Raw genomic sequence first — 17,814 nt, forward strand, 5'->3', positions numbered from 1 at the left:
CGCTTGCTTCAACCTCTTAGCAGTAAATGAATGATTTTCATGGTAGAAATAAGGTCTACACAACGTGGGCTTAATAAAAAGTGTGACCGACACAATGAAGCACATTTGACAAATTACTACATAAACTGAGTTAATCAAACTGAGTTGAACTGAAACGGGATAAATGTGGGGTGAATGTAATCGCAAAGTTATTACAAACAACATCCTTATAAACTTACTTGGATGCTTTTGTAAAGCCGATTAGTTCAGCGGGCGAGACGAACACATTTAAGCAGGGGTGTAAAGCAGCTCTCAGCTGAATGGAGTCAGTGCTCCATCTACTGGACAAACGGTGCAAGGACATTTTACATGGCCGACACAAACATTTCAGTAACTGTTCTGTTTATGAGAAATCTTCGGCGTTTTATCGGCAAAATTTCGGCCGATGGTGAGTACTTTGAAAACGGCTTATATCGGCCAGGCTCTAGTCTTACCTGTCCGTTTCAGTAAGATCACCTTTAAACTTATCCACCTTCACAAAACCACATCTGAAAAATAATTTAATTCCTTCTGTTCTGGTTGTAGAAAACTCATTTGTCAAACCGGACTTTGGTGCCAGGTTCCAGCACCATGTGTAATCAGTTACTGCGGTTGATCGATCCAGTCTGTGTTGTTAACAAGCCACTTTGCGCAAAGCCGCTCTGTTAACAAGCCGCTTTGTGTTGCAAGAAAAAGACTCGGAGCGCCTGGATCAGCGCTGATCAGAAAACAATAAAATAAATTGAAAATCTCAGTTTTGTCTCACTGTGGAGTGGAGAAGCCAGAGATTCCATGCAAGTGTCTACTTGTCAATTTAAGTGTTCCACCTGCCATTCTGCCGGCAAAAAGTAAGCGTTCTGACACCGAAAACATGGTGCAACTCCGACCCGAACCACATGGCTGTCAGTAGCCTGTAAAATTACATAAAGTGACAATTAAGATGATGGTTCCGGAGCTGACGCTGCTTACGCCTCCTTGTCCAATGTCGGCACGCTGGGAAGTTCCTGGTTTTCAGTTCAAAATCTGAATATTTATCTCTTCAAGAACTGCACACCAGGAAGGGATGACTTTCAAACTGTTGTTTAATTTTCGTCTTAAATATTCATGACTAGGGATGGGTACTGATAAGATTTTATCGATAGATGCTATTATCATTTCTGCTTATCTATCTGATTCCTTATCGATTCCCTTATCGATACCTCTTGTGAATTTTGTACTAAAAGTAGGCTTTACAGGTTTTCTATGTATTTCATTGAGTCTTAAAGTAAATAAATATGAAATTGGTCACTGTATCCTTGATCTCTGGACATAAAAAAAATAAACAAAACAGTGTTTCACTTTGAAGTAATTAATTCCGACTGGACTCTATCATTCTAACTTGACTCGACAGAGAGCAGCGCAGTGTTTGGAGCTGTGTGAACAGAATGGAGGACAATTCTCATTTCTTTCTCACAACAAGACAGGAGTCCCAGTTAGTAACTTTAATCTGCACAAAAGTGACTCACGATTGACATATTCAGGGATGAAAGTGGTGAAAAACAAAAAAAGCTGAAACCCAAAATTACCCCCAAACACCACCTGCATGAAAATGTATGAATTCTAGAAGCTCTGAAATGCAAAAAAAAAAACAAAAAAAAAAAACACAACAACTTTCCTTATTCAAATTCATTCCAGTAGTGTTCTGATCTTACTAGGATGTAGCAGTTTTCCAGCTTGGCAGATAGTTCTGGAGGAAATCACTGAAGAAATTAACACACTGAAAATATGGTTTGACCGAAACTGTCATTAAACTTAAATAAGACAGGGATGAAATGGAGGTGTAAGAGTCACTAGGTGTTCACAGGAAACACTTATTTATTTCTATATGTATGTCTGTATTTATTTATTTATGTTCATTGTTAGTTGGTTTGATATTTTCTGTTGTGTTTCTATTCAGGTTCTTTTTGTCTCTTTCTCTAAAATTGTATATAATAACTAATCATAAGATTATTAATATATAAACAAAAACTTTTTTTAAATATTACAATTTGTAATACATTTGACTCTTTTACGACAACACTTATTATACAGAAAACAAATGCACCCAAACGTGATGACAGCTGCAACTGCTTAATGCTAACTTTAACATTGGAAATGCCATAGACATGCTAACGCATTAGCATCGGTCCCGTTCTTAAGTTATAAAATACATCTATGAACTGTTTCAGAAGACCATAACAGGTCGGTTTAACATAAAAAGGCAAATAATACTCACCGACGTATGCTCTTTAGGGTTTTAGCAGGGGAAAATTAAGGTAAAGCGAAAGAAAAAAAATGAACAAATGAAGCAATAGATCGAAGCACTGCTTCAATCTGTGAACCACTGCTTCGATTGGTTCAAAGTTCAAAGCAAAGCCGCGCTGCAGAAATGTTGATTACGGACCCGCTGCAGAGAAATGAAATGCAGAGAAATGATCATTTTCCTGACAAACACCCCCAAAAACAATGGCCACTCTGAAGGACCGATAAGGGAATCGTTAAGCAAAAAGCTTATTGATGTCGGTGGATCGAATCATTTTTTAACGATACCCGAAAGGAACCGGTTCTCGATACCCATCCCTATTCATGACAACATGGCATTACATGTCACTTACACTTTAAGCCAAAGAAATATTAAATATCAGTTATTTGTGCAAGTATTGTACAAATAAATGTTAACTTTGTTCATAGATTTACATTTGTTCATGTTCCTTTTTTTCTAGAGGTAAAAAGTAAGTAAGACCCTTTGGCTGCTCCCTTGTTTGCACTCGGGGTCACCACAGCAAACCCAAGGTGGATCTGCATGTTTATTTGGCACAAGTTTTACACCGGATGCCCTTCCTGATGCCACTCCACATTACATGGATAAATGTGGCAGTGGCGGGGATTGAACTGGGAACCTTCCGTACTAAAATCACTTGGACACCACCCCTGCAGGCTTTTTCCCCACTTAAGTCCTTTTTTACAGTCTTCCCGAATGTCCGAGGGTTCTGCACGCGCCATACGGGCACAGTCAGTCGGGGTCGCGCGTCTCTGTGAACGCGCTTCCTTTTGTCCCTTTGAATAATATTCTTGCGATTAAAGGACTGTTTTCTTTAAAGCGCGTTTTGCTGCTGACTTTACGGCAACGAGCCACTGCAGTGAACACACTAGAAGCAGTTCATACATTTAGAAAACAGAAATAAAGTTAATTTTGATGTGTTTAGCTGCAATACTAACCAGCTCCAAACTAGCCCTGCTGCTAACGTCTATTAATGAGTCCTAAGCATCTATTGGCGTCCTTTGGCTCATGTACAAATAAAGTGTGTTACCTGCTGAAAAGCTCCGCTCCACGGACTCGGATAAATGAGGAGAATAAAAGATTAATTTGAAATGTTGGAGAAGAACAGAGAAGGTCAGCAAGCAGACTGTCACCTTCGTCCAAGCAGCACAGTGATTGGCTCAGACACATCAGCCAATCAGAACGTCGCGTCTTGGAGGAGTCCAACACAGTCAACATTTTTCTGTTGAAAAGATGAAAATACTCCAAAGTGTGTTTTTTGTCACCGTCTATTTGTAGACGTTGATTAAATGTTGGTCTTTCGACCATGTGTAACCCTGATGTTATATTTAGACTTTTGACTGACTGACCCCAGCTAACAGCGCATTGGGGCTGCCCAGATCGATGCCTGACCTAAATAACAAAACACAGATTTTTTTTTCTCAAAACTTTATTTCAACAAATGCAATAACAAACAGTAAACGAACAAAAAGCAAGGCCACAATAACGTTCTCAGTATCATCATGAGAAAGAGATAAAAAAAACACGCGGAGTGAGCCCCGCTGTGTCCCTCAGTGGTCGGTGGGTCTGTGTGAGTGAAAGCTGGAAGTCGCCCTGTGCTCCTCCCTGGACATTCATCCGGGAGCACTTCAGGGGGAAAATCCACACTTTGTGTTTGATTATAATGTGTTATCATCGGCTGAGCTCAGCTCACGTCTGTGCTGAGGGACTGGAAGTACGGAAGTATATACATAAAACTATTTAGAGACCTGATCTTTTCTCATAATTACGAGAAAAGATCTCGTAATTATGAGATATTTTCTCATAATTACGAGATCAAGATCTCTTAACTACGAGATCAGGATCTCATAATTATGAGATCAGTGGTCAAAAATGTTTTTAGCCTCTGAATGCAGTACGCTTCCGTAGTTTACAAGGCACTGGTAACTTAAAAGAAGAAAAGAAGAGAGAGACACACACACACACACACACACACACAGAAGAATATACATCTATATACAAACATTAGATGTCAGCAAAAAGTTGTAGATCTTCTATGGCTTCCATCAGAGATAGTGCATTTTTACATTCATCTGTTTAAGGGATTTTACAGTTATCCTGCATTTGTTTTTTAAAGACAGTGAAAATGGGCTTTACTTTCTTACATTTACATGTATGTATAAAATATTTTGCTAACAATAAGGTATTGTTCAGCACAATTCCTGTTTCAGTCTCTTGAAGAAATACCAAAAACAATATCATCCCATTTCAGATCACTTTGTAGCTGGATTCTTGAAGATAGCCAGTTCCACAAGTCATCCCAAAATGTCCTGGAATATATGCACTGGTAAAATAAATGTTCGGTTGTTTCAATGTCGTGATCACAGGATATACATTTGTTTTGTTCAATATTAAATCTTTTTCTAAGCAGTTTCCTGGATGGATAAATTTCAATTAAAAATTTTATGGTGTGTTTCTTCTGTTTTGGGACTAATGGGAAATTTTAGATATTTAGTTCTATTTTTTTTTTTTGTTTGTTTTTTTTTTCACCTTTAGAAAATTTTTGGATGATTGAGTTTCTATTTGGTTTTATGGGGAATAATTGATTATTTAGACATTTTCTGAGAGTTTTGTTGGGTATATTTGTTTCTAAAAAATTTTGTTCATAGATTTGCAGGTTTGGGAGGTTAGGAGCAGGCAGAATGTTCAGTTCCCTGCTCTCTATTAGGCGTTTGAGAGCTTGAGGGATTGCTTTGGAGATTTTTTTTAAATTCTGCCCTTCGACATGTAATATTGTGAAGGGTAGATTTTCTATTGCAAAGTACATATCTGTTGTTCCATATTGGGGATTGATGTGGAGTAAAATTGTGGTTGTACATAAGTTTCCAGCTTAACAGGACTTGTTTATGAAAGGATGATAGTTTAACTGGTAATTTATCAACATTAAAATCACATCTAAGGATGAATTCAATACCTCCCATTTTATCAAATAGGCCAGGGGTGGCCAAGTTCGGTCCTCAAGAGCCACCTTCCTGACACTCTTAGTTGTCTCCCTGCTCCAACACACCTGAATCCAATGAGACTCATTAGCAGACTTTTAATGAGCCTTTCATTGGATTCAGGTGCGTTGGAGCAGGGAGACAACTAAGAGTGTCAAGAATGTGGCTCTCGAGGACCGAACTTGGCCACCCCTGAAATAGGCCTTTGGAGAGGCAGAACCAAGTGCTATTTTTTTCAGTTACGAAAGATTTTAACCATTTTATTTTTAGTACAGTATTTAAACACTCAAAGTCAATGACTTGAAGTCCACATTCTTCATATTCTTTTATTGTTTCAGATTTTTTTAATATAGTGAACTTTGTTTTTCAAGACAAAGTTAAAGTTGAGCTTGTTTATGGCTTTTATTGATTTGTCCAGGATCGCCATACAGTAGGCTGGATAAATACATCTAGCTAGAAATTCCATTTTAGTTAAATGTTCTTCCAAAAACTGTTAGGTCTCGTTGTAGCCAAGAATTCAACTTAGATTTACACTGATTAATTTTTGGGTGTATATTTAATGAGTCACTTGCAGCTGTATCCTTAGTTAGGCTAATGCCCAGATATTTTACACAAGTTTTTATTGGAATATTATATGCTTCTAAAAGGTTACAATCGTGTATGGCCATAAGTTCACATTTATTACGATTAAGTGTCAAATCAGATGCTTCAGAGAAGAGGTCAATTAAGTTTAATACCACAGGAATTTGTTCTAAATTTTTGAGGAAGATAGTTGTGTGGTCAGCAAGTTGACTAATAACAAGCTGTTTACTAAAAATGTTCAGTTTATCTATACTTGAATTTTTAAGCATAATGGCCAGCATTTCAACTGCCATTATGAATAGGAATGGTGAAATATTGCATCCTTGTTTTACTCCTGTTTAAAGAGAAGCGTGGTGTGGTACCAGTTGGAAGTGTCACTGTACTAGTAGTATCTCTATAGAATGTTTCAATTACATTACTCATACTCATAAGTTGTGCTCAATACTCATTGAGCACAACTGTGGATGCTGTAGCTCCTATGAAAAAGAGAGCCTTAAATCAGAAGTGCCTGACTCCATGGTATAACCCACAAACTTGCAGCTTAAAGCAGATGACCCGTAAGCTGGAGAGGAAATGGCGTCTCACTCATTTAGAAGATCTTCATTTAGCCTGGAAAAAGAGTCTGTTGCTCTATAATAAAGCCCTCCGTAAAGCTAGGACATCTTACTACTCATCACTAATTGAAGAAAATAAGAACAACCCCAGGTTTCTTTTCAGCACTGTAGCCAGGCTGACAAAGAGTCAGAGCTCTATTGAGCCAAGTATTCCTTTAACTTTAACTAGTAATGACTTCATGACTTTCTTTGCTAATAAAATTTTAACTATTAGAGAAACAAAATTACTCATAACCATCCCAAAGACATATTGTTCTCTTTGGCTGCATTCAGTGATGCCGGTATTTGGTTAGACTCTTTCTCTCCGATTGTTCTGAGTTATTTTCATTAGTTACTTCATCCAAACCATCAACATGTCTATTAGACCCCATTCCTACCAGGCTGCTCAAGGAAGCCCTACCATTAATTAATGCTTCGGTCTTAAATATGATCAATCTATCTTTATTAGTTGGCTATGTACCACAGGCTTTTAAGGTGGCAGTAATTAAACCATTACTTAAAAAGCCATCACTTGACCCAGCTATCTTGGCTAATTATAGGCCAATCTCCAACCTTCCTTTTCTCTCAAAAATTCTTGAAAGGGTAGTTGTAAAACAGCTAACTGATCATCTGCAGGGGAATGGTCTATTTGAAGAGTTTCAGTCAGGTTTCAGAATTCATCATAGTACAGAAACAGCATTAGTGAAGGTTACAAATGATCTTCTTATGGCCTCAGTGGACTCATCTCTGTGCTTGTCCTGTTAGACCTCAGTGCAGCTTTTGATACTGTTGACCATAAAATTTTATTACAGAGATTAGAGCATGCCATAGGTATTAAAGCAGAGGTGGCCAAGTTCGGTCCTCGAGAGCCACCTTCCTGACACTCTTAGTTGTCTCCCTGCTCCAACACACCTGAATCCAATGAAAGGCTCATTAAAAGTCTGCTAACGAGTCTCATTGGATTCAGGTGTGTTGGAGCAGGGAGACAAGTAAGAGTGTCAGGAAGGTGGCTCTCGAGGACCGAACTTGGCCACCCCTGTATTAAAGGCACTGCACTGCAGTGGTTTGAATCATATTTATCTAATAGATTACAATTTGTTCATGTAAATGGGGAGTCTTCACAGACTAAGGTTAATTATGGAGTTCCACAAGGTTCTGTGCTAGGACCAATTTTATTCACTTTATACATGCTTCCCTTAGGCAGTATTATTAGAAAGCATTGCTTAAATTTTCATTGTTACGCAGATGATACCCAGCTTTATCTATCCATGAAGCCAGAGGACACACACCAATTAGTTAAACTGCAGGAATGTCTTTCAGACATAAAGACATGGATGACCTCTAATTTCTGTTGGGAAAGTGTAAGTACACGGACCCACAACAGGGGGCGCAAATGAACGGACAATGGAATAGGTCAAATAACAACACTTTACTGTTGCGAACGTGCACAACAAACACAACAGATTACACAATAGTTCAGAGGTCAAATTACAAGGTGTCGTGTGGGCAGGCTCGAAGATAGGAGACGCCTGTCCAAAGCAGAACCGGAACCACACGATTTCCTCCGCCACCAGACCCCGGGAATACTGGAGCCGCCAAGTCCCGAACTCCCAGGTGGCCACTGCCTCCGCGTGTCGGACCTGGTACTGCTGGCGAGGAACAAAAACACAATTAAACGTGGGTGCGTCTGCACCCAGCAATCTGCACGGCAGGGAAGCTACCTCCACCTCTCGTTGGAGAAAAAGTCTGTTATCACTCACAAAAATCACAAAAAGGGCTTTCTATCAAGCAGTCAGGCTGAGGATATTACCTTTCAGGTAGAACGATATCTCGGCAAAGAGGTGGAGATGACGTCTTGCTGATATACCGATGCAGATCAGATGAGTGGTGACAGCTGTCACAGGTGATGAGTGTCAGCTGTCACCCCGGCTGCTCCTGTGAGGCGGCAGCGCCCTCTGGTGCCTGGAGCCCGCACTCCAGGCAGGGTGCCCTCTGGTGGTGGTGGGCCAGCAGTACCTCCTCTTCAGCGGCCCACACAACAGGACCCCCCCCTCAACGGGCGCCTCCTGGCGCCCGACCAGGCTTGTCCGGGTGGCGGCGGTAGAAATCGGCCAGGAGGGCCGGGTCCAGAATGAAGCTCCTCTTCACCCAGGAGCGTTCTTCAGGTCCGTACCCCTCCCAGTCCACCAAATACTGGAAGCCCCGGCCCATCCTACGGACATCCAAAAGCCGGCGCACAGTCCAAGCCGGCTCGCCATCGATGATCCGGGCAGGAGGCGGTGCCGGACCCGGAGTACAGAGGGGTGAGGTGTGATGTGGTTTGATTCGGGACACGTGAAATACAGGATGGATCCGCAGTGAGGCCGGCAGCTGAAGCCTCACTGCGGCTGGACTGATGACCTTCTGGATTTTGAAGGGACCGATGTAACGGTCCTGTAACTTGGGGGAGTCCACTTTGAGGGGGATGTCCTTTGTCGACAACCACACCTCCTGCCCTGGCCGATACGCAGGGGCCGGGGTCCGCCGACGGTCTGCATGGGCCTTTGACCTCATCCGGGCCCTCAGCAAGGCAGAACGGGCGGCACGCCACACCCGACGGCACTTCCGTAGGTGGGCCTGGACCGAGGGCACACCGACCTCTCCCTCAACCACTGGAAACAAAGGCGGTTGGTACCCCAGACATACCTCGAAAGGGGAGAGGCCGGTGGCTGACGACACCTGGCTGTTATGGGCATACTCGATCCAGGCCAGATGGGTACTCCAGGCCGTCGGGTGCGCGGCTGTCACGCAACGCAGGGCCCGCTCCATCTCCTGATTGGCCCGTTCTGCTTGCCCGTTGGTCTGGGGATGGTACCCGGATGAGAGACTCACCGTGGCCCCCAGTTCCCGGCAGAAGCTCCTCCAGACGTGCGAGGAGAACTGGGGACCGCGATCTGAGACAATGTCTGTTGGGATCCCATGCAGCCGGACGACGTGGTGAACCAGGAGGTCCGCTGTCTCCTGGGCCGTCGGGAGCTTCGGGAGGGCCACGAAGTGGGCCGCCTTGGAGAATCGGTCCACTATCGTGGGACGGCGGGAGACCCGTGACAAAATCCAGGCCGATGTGGGACCAGGGGCGATGGGGCACGGGCAGCGGCTGGAGCAGACCCGAAGCCCTACGATGGTCAGCCTTGCCCCTGGCGCAGGTGGTGCAGGCCTGGATATAATCCCGGACGTCGGCCTCTAGGGACGCCCACCAGAAGCGCTGCCGGACAACTGCCACGGTTCTTCGCACCCCTGGATTACAGGAGAGCTTAGAGCCGTGACAGAAGTCCAGGACTGCAGCCCTAGCTTCTGGTGGGACGTAAAGTCTGTTCTTCGGCCCAGTTCCAGGGTCCGGGCTTCGTGCCAGGGCCTCCCGGACGGTTCTCTCTACGTCCCAGGTGAGGGTGGCCACGATAGTGGACTCCGGGATGATGGGTTCCGGTGGATCCGACAACTCCGTTTTGACTTCATCTTCATGTACCCGGGACAAGGCATCCGATCTCTGGTTCTTGGTCCCGGGACGGTAGGTGATCCGGAAGTCAAAACGGCCGAAGAACAGTGACCAGCGGGCTTGCCTGGGATTCAGCCGCTTGGCGGTCCTGATATACTCCAGGTTCCGGTGGTCAGTGAAAACCGTGAATGGCACGGACGTTCCCTCCAACAGATGTCTCCACTCTTCAAGAGCCTCTTTCACCGCAAGGAGTTCTCGATTGCCGACGTCATAGTTCCGTTCGGCCGGGGTCAACCTGCGGGAAAAATAGGCACACGGGTGAAGGACCTTATCGGTCTTCCCGCTCTGGGAAAGCACAGCTCCTATCCCTGAGTCCGAGGCGTCCACTTCAACCACTAACTGGCGACTAGGATCGGGCTGCACCAGAACGGGTGCAGACGAGAAGCGCCGTTTCAACTCCTTGAACGCGGCATCGCAACGATCCGACCAGGTGAAGGGAACTTTTGGTGAGGTCAGGGCTGTCAGGGGGCTAACTACCTGACTGTAGCCCTTAATGAACCTCCTGTAGAAATTAGCAAAGCCGAGGAACTGTTGCAGCTTCCTACGGCTAGTGGGTTGGGGCCAGTCTCTCACCGCCGCAACCTTGGCCGGATCAGGGGCGACGGAGTTGGGGGAGATGATAAACCCCAGGAAGGACAAAGAGGTGCGGTGGAACTCACACTTCTCGCCCTTCACAAACAGCCGGTTCTCCAACAACCGCTGCAGGACCTGACGTACATGCCGGACATGAGTCTCAGGATCCGGAGAAAAGATGAGTATATCGTCTAGATATACGAAGACGAATCGGTGCAGGAAATCCCGCAAGACATCATTAACTAATGCTTGGAACGTCGCGGGGGCGTTTGTGAGGCCGAACGGCATGACCAGGTACTCAAAGTGACCTAATGGGGTGTTGAATGCCGTCTTCCATTCGTCTCCCTTCCGGATCCGAACCAGGTGATACGCATTTCTAAGATCCAGTTTAGTAAAGATTTTGGCTCCATGCAGGGGGGTGAACACGGAATCTAATAATGGCAACGGGTATTGGTTGCGAACCGTAATCTCATTCAGCCCCCTGTAATCAATACATGGACGAAGTCCGCCATCTTTCTTGCCCACAAAAAAGAAACCTGCCCCCATCGGGGAGGTGGAGTTCCGGATCAGCCCAGCAGCTAATGAGTCCCGGATGTAGGTCTCCATTGATTCGCGCTCAGGTCGTGAGAGGTTGTACAGCCTGCTGGACGGGAACTCAGCGCCTGGAACCAAATCAATGGCACAATCGTACGGACGGTGCGGGGGAAGGGTGAGTGCCAGATCCTTGCTGAAGACGTCAGCAAGATCGTGGTACTCAACTGGCACTGCCGTCAGATTGGGCAGGACTTTGACCTCCTCCTTAGCCTGGGAACCGGGAGGAACCGAGGATCCTAAACACACCCGATGGCAGGTTTCGCTCCACTGAACCACCACCCCAGACGGCCAATCGATCCGGGGATTGTGTTTTAACATCCATGGGATGCCCAAAATCACGCGGGAGGTGGCAGGAGTTACAAAAAACTCAATCTCCTCCCGGTGGTTTCCAGACACCACCAGAGTTACTGGTGGTGTCTTGTGTGTGAGTAAAGGGAGGAGGGTGCCATCTAGTGCCCGCACCTGCAATGGCGTAGGAAGCGCCACCAGAGGGAGCCCTACCTCCTTTGCCCATCTGCTGTCTAGCAGATTCCCTTCTGACCCCGTGTCCACCAGTGCTCGGGCTTGAAGGGTTAAATCCCCGCTCAGGATTGTGACTGGGAGTCGTGTGGCAATTTGTGTGTGTCTCACTTGAATGTCTTGACCCCCCCTTAGCCCAGTCTCTAAGGGCGAGTGTTGACGTTTTGGCCGTTTGGGGCAGTCTCTCTGTGTGTGCTCTGTTGAGCTGCAGAGAAAACACTCTCCACGGATCAGCCTTCCCATTTTGGCCCTGTGCGTCTCCCTAACAACGTCAACAGGGGGAGCTGTTGCCCCACAAAGCGCTGCGGCTGTGGAGCGTGGGGAGGGCGGCCCCTTTTCGAACCCGGAAGGGAGAGGGGCGGCGCGTATCCGGTCACGTCCTTCGCCTCGCTCCCGACGGCGTTCCTCTAACCGATTGTCTAATCGTATAACGAGATCAATAAGCCCGTCTAAATCCCGCGGTTCGTCCTTAGCCACCAGGAGCTCCTTTAGGACCAACGACAGTCCGTTTACGAAGGCGGCGCGGAGGGCAGTGTTATTCCAGCCGGACCTCGCAGCCGCGATGCGGAAGTCGACTGCATAAGCAGCTGCGCTCCGGCGCCCCTGTCTCATTGACAGCAGCACGGCTGAAGCGGTCTCTCCTCTATTTGGGTGATCGAACACTGTTCTGAACTCCCTCACAAACCCATCATATGTCAGAAGGAGCCGTGAATTTTGCTCCCAAAGCGCTGTAGCCCAAGCGCGTGCCTTGCCGCGAAGCAGATTAATTACATAAGCTATCTTGCTAGAATCAGTCGCGTACATGACAGGACGTTGTGCGAAGACGAGCGAACACTGCATAAGGAAGTCCGCGCACGTCTCCACACAACCTCCGTACGGCTCTGGAGGGCTTATGTATGCTTCCGGGGAAGGTGGGAGGGGTCGTTGAACGACCAGTGGAACGTCACTGTTACGCACAGGGTCGACAGGAGGGAGAGCCGCAGCAGCGCCCTGAGGGCGCTCCTCCACCTGCGCGGCGAGAGCCTCCACCCTGCGGTTAAGAAGGACGTTCTGCTCGGTCATTAAATCCAACCGAGCCGTGAAAACGGTGAGGATCCGCTGCAACTCACCGATCATTCCTCCTGCGGGCGCCTGTGCACCCTGTTCTTCCATTGGCCGTTCAACAGCCGGTTGACGCCCCTCGGGATCCATGACGTTGGCCGAGATATCCTGTTGGGAAAGTGTAAGTACACGGACCCACAACAGGGGGCGCAAATGAACGGACAATGGAATAGGTCAAATAACAACACTTTACTGTTGCGAACGTGCACAACAAACACAACAGATTACACAATAGTTCAGAGGTCAAATTACAAGGTGTCGTGTGGGCAGGCTCGAAGATAGGAGACGCCTGTCCAAAGCAGAACCGGAACCACACGATTTCCTCCGCCACCAGACCCCGGGAATACTGGAGCCGCCAAGTCCCGAACTCCCAGGTGGCCACTGCCTCTGCGTGTCGGACCTGGTACTGCTGGCGAGGAAAAAAAAAAACAATTAAACGTGGGTGCGTCTGCACCCAGCAATCTGCACGGCAGGGAAGCTACCTCCACCTCTCGTTGGAGAAAAAGTCTGTTATCACTCACAAAAATCACAAAAAGGGCTTTCTATCAAGCAGTCAGGCTGAGGATATTACCTTTCAGGTAGAACGATATCTCGGCAAAGAGGTGGAGATGACGTCTTGCTGATATACCGATGCAGATCAGATGAGTGGTGACAGCTGTCACAGGTGATGAGTGTCAGCTGTCACCCCGGCTGCTCCTGTGAGGCGGCAGCGCCCTCTGGTGCCTGGAGCCCGCACTCCAGGCAGGGTGCCCTCTGGTGGTGGTGGGCCAGCAGTACCTCCTCTTCAGCGGCCCACACAACAATTTCTTGCTTTTAAATTCAGATAAAACTGAAGTTATTGTACTTGGCCCCACAAATCTTAGAAACATGGTGTCTAACCAGATCCTTACTCTGGATGGCATTACCCTGACCTCTAGTAATACTGTGAGAAATCTTGGAGTCATTTTTGATCAGGATATGTCCTTCAATGCGAATATTAAGCAAATATGTAAGACTGCTTTTTTACATTTGCACAATATCTGTAAAATTAGAAAGGTCTTGTCTCAGAGTGATGCTGAAAAACTAATTCATGCATTTATTTCCTCTAGGCTGGACTATTGTAATTCATTATTATCAGGTTGTCCTAAAAGTTCCCTGAAGAGCCTTCAGTTAATTCAAAATGCTGCAGCTAGAGTACTAACGGGGACTAGAAGGAGAGAGCATATTTCACCCATATTGGCTTCTCTTCATTGGCTTCCTGTTAATTCTAGAAAAGAATTTAAAATTCTTCTTCTTATAAGGTTTTGAATAATCAGGTCCCATCTTATCTTAGGGACCTCATAGTACCATATCACCCCAATAGAGCGCTTTGCTCTCAGACTGCAGGCTTACTTGTAGTTCCTAGGGTTTTTAAGAGTAGAATGGGAGGCAGAGCCTTCAGCTTTCAGGCTCCTCTCCTCTGGAACCAGCTCCCAATTCGGATCAGGGAGACAGACACCCTCTCTACTTTTAAGATTAGGCTTAAAACTTTCCTTTTTGCTAAAGCTTATAGTTAGGGCTGGATCAGGTGACCCTGAACCATCCCTTAGTTATGCTGCTATAGACGTAGACTGCTGGGGGGTTCCCATGATGCACTGTTTCTTTCTCTTTTTGCTCTGTATGCACCACTCTGCATTTAATCATTAGTGATTGATCTCTGCTCTCTTCCACAGCATGTCTTTTTCCTGATTCTCTCCCCTCAGCCCCAACCAGTCCCAGCAGAAGACTGCCCCTCCCTGAGCCTGGTTCTGCTGGAGGTTTCTTCCTGTTAAAAGGGAGTTTTTCCTTCCCACTGTTGCTATGTGCTGGTTGCTCATAGGGGGTCATTTTGACCGTTGGGGTTTTTCTGTAATTATTGTATGGCTTTTGCCTTGCAATATAAAGCGCCTTTGGGCAACTGTTGTTGTGATTTGGCGCTATATAAATAAAATTGATTTGATGAACTTGAAAAATCGCTTTATGGTCCCAAACAGTCCGGGCGGAACCGGAACAGAGTTTTGCATGATTGCTGAACTGAGAACGGGTTCACACAAAACCCAGCCGACCACTGTGTTTATGCCAAAGAGTCAAATGACGAGAAGATGGTCATAATCATATGGGTAGATGTCTTGATTATGGCAGCCAGCCATGAGAAGGTTTTGAGAGGTGAAAGAGATGCTTACAGGAAAGTTTAAAATGAGAGATCTAGGCAGACTCAAGCATTTCCTGGGTATCGATTTCAACCAATCAGATGGATGTGTAACAATGTCACAGGAAAAATACATTAACAAGGTGTTACAGCGTTTTAAGCTGGAAAACTGTCGAATCAGAGAAACACCATGTGATCAGAAGCTTGAATATACTGAGGATGCAGTAAAGATGAGTGATGTCAGAATGTACAGGGAGGCTGTCGGAAGCCTCATATACCTATCCACTTGTACCAGGCCAGACTTAAGCTTTGTGGTCAGCAGGTTGTCACAGTATTTTGCTGAGCCTACAGAGGAGCAGTGGGTTACTGTGAAACACGTACTAAGGTACCTCAAAGGCACTTCTGACAAAGGTTTATGCTTCAGAAGGAACAACAGTGATAAGCTCAGTGTCCAGGCCTACAGTAATGCTGACTGGACGTCTGTCAGCGATAGGCGCAGTTCCACAGGATACTGTGTAAGTCTCAGTAAAAACAGTTCACTCGTTTCATGGAAAACTAGGAAACAGCCTACGGTTGCACTCTCTACCTGTGAGGTGGAGTACATAGCACTGGCTTCTACCATACCAGAGTGTCTATACTTGGAGAACTTTCTTGAGGGGATAGATAACCATAAGTACACACAACCTATTGTGCATGAGGATAATCAGGGAACAATTGCTCTTGACAAAAACCCTGTTAACAGACAGAGAGCTAAGTATGGAGACATAAAGTACCATTTTATCAGGTCAACTGTAAAGGCCTGGTCCTCTGGCATTTAGGAAGTTTTGCGTATGGAATGCGCACAAAACTGGCTCATATTCGCTAAACATCTGCAATACCCGTGAAACATGCTTGTATGAGTTGGCCGACATCCGCACACGTCCGCAATTATCCGCAGAGGCACGTTTTTCTGTTGCCAGGATTTTTGAGCTGCACAAAATGTTTGTTGCGGATGACATCCGTCTTACATATTCAATACATACTGAAGCTATGCGCTGTATATCCGCTGATATCCACAACTGAAGGGGATTTGCGGCTTGGCAGCGGACTGGGACAGTGTGTAAAACGCATATATAGCGTGCCTATCATGTCCACATCACAGACAAAATACGTTGTAGTGACTGCATAGTGGCCACAGATAAAGCGTTTGGATTACATCTGCTTTGCAGCTGATTTACGGACAATTTGCGAATGCATAACAAACACGTCACGTAAACCCAAAGTACTATATGTGGCAGAAATCGACATACCTGCCAGTCAGTGCCAGTCCAGCTGTGGCGACGTACAGATGTAGGTATGGATCCCTAATGACGTAATAGCTGCTGCCATCCAACAACATACTTTAAGTCCCCAGCTGCAGAGAAGTCAGCCGTGGACCTCGGTTCTCTTACAGAATGTTTATTTAACTCCAACAAAAGGAAGAGTTGCTGTTACAGCCGCAACTCACGCTGAACTCTCTTTTCATGACACACTAAAAAAAAAAAACACCATCTCACAACCCCGAGTGCCTTCCCCCCTCCAGCTCCCCAAAATCATGAACAGTTAGCCCTTGCATGACAACATGAACATCAACACTATGATCATTACAATACCAATCAACTTGTCTAGCAGTTGCTCCACAGGCTGTGGTGTTGGTGTGAATAATGATGCCGAACGGCCCGAGTGCGCTTCCTTTATGATCGCAATGCAGATGCTGCGCACGCGCAACACGTGCACGAAGTATCCACAATACATCCGTAATACTGCCGTGATAATCACAATATGTCCGATCCATTTCCTCAATACATGCATTATACATCCATGATTGTTTATCATATATTCATTAAACATTATTAATATATCCGTAATTTATACTGGGACATTTGTCATTTTTGGCCAGTTTTGTTGCGGACAACAATGAACGCCCGTAATTTGTATACTCAATTCATGCAGAATTAATCCTCTCCCCAGTGGGACCGGGCCTTAAGTGAGGGAAGAGTAACCTTGGTTTACTGTCCTACCGATGACATGGTCGCTGATATAATGACCAAACCTGTAAATAAGTTCAAACTGAAGAAGTTCGAAGCTGCTGTTTTTGGAGTTTGAAATGTGTAAAACAGGGTCCACATTCACTCTCTTTATTATTTACTCTTATTTTGATTACAAGAATCTGTGAACAAGTGGGGGTGTTAAATATCACTGACAGCATACGGCCTCAGTTCTATGTAACATGTACTGTTCTGTGCCTACTGTTGAAGTATAGGGTTATGCTACTTCAGACAACTTTACTGATCCTAACAAGGGCAATTACGTTTACACTTCAATTACCTCAGACAAGATACAGCAATTAATCACAATTATTGTTTACCATAATAATGGCACACATCAAAATTAAAGACAACACATATACGAGGTCTGTTAGAAAAGTATCCGACCTTTTTATTTTTTTCAAAAACCATATGGATTTGAATCACGTGTGATTGCATCAGCCAAGCTTGAACCTTCATGCGCATGCGTGAGTTTTTTCATGCCTGTCGGTTGTGTCATTCGCCTGTGAGCAGGCTTTGTGTGAGCAGTGGTCCACCCCCTCGTCGGATTTTTATTGCGACTAAATGTCTGAACGATTTGGAGCTTTGCTGTATCAATTTTTTTCCAGAAACTGCGAGAGACCTCCAGGTGGACGCCATTCGGAAAATTCAGATGGCTTTGAGGGATGATTTTATGGGGATTACACAGATTAAGGAGTGATCCAGCCGGTTTAAAGACCGCCCACAGCATCTGAGAGAGCGCCGCGCTTCGAGCGCAGATCGACAGGCTGAATCAACCAGATCATTTCCAACGTGAAGGCTTTGTTGATC

Source organism: Thalassophryne amazonica, chromosome 18 (genome assembly GCF_902500255.1).
Source record: "Thalassophryne amazonica chromosome 18, fThaAma1.1, whole genome shotgun sequence".
NCBI lineage: Eukaryota > Metazoa > Chordata > Actinopteri > Batrachoidiformes > Batrachoididae > Thalassophryne > Thalassophryne amazonica.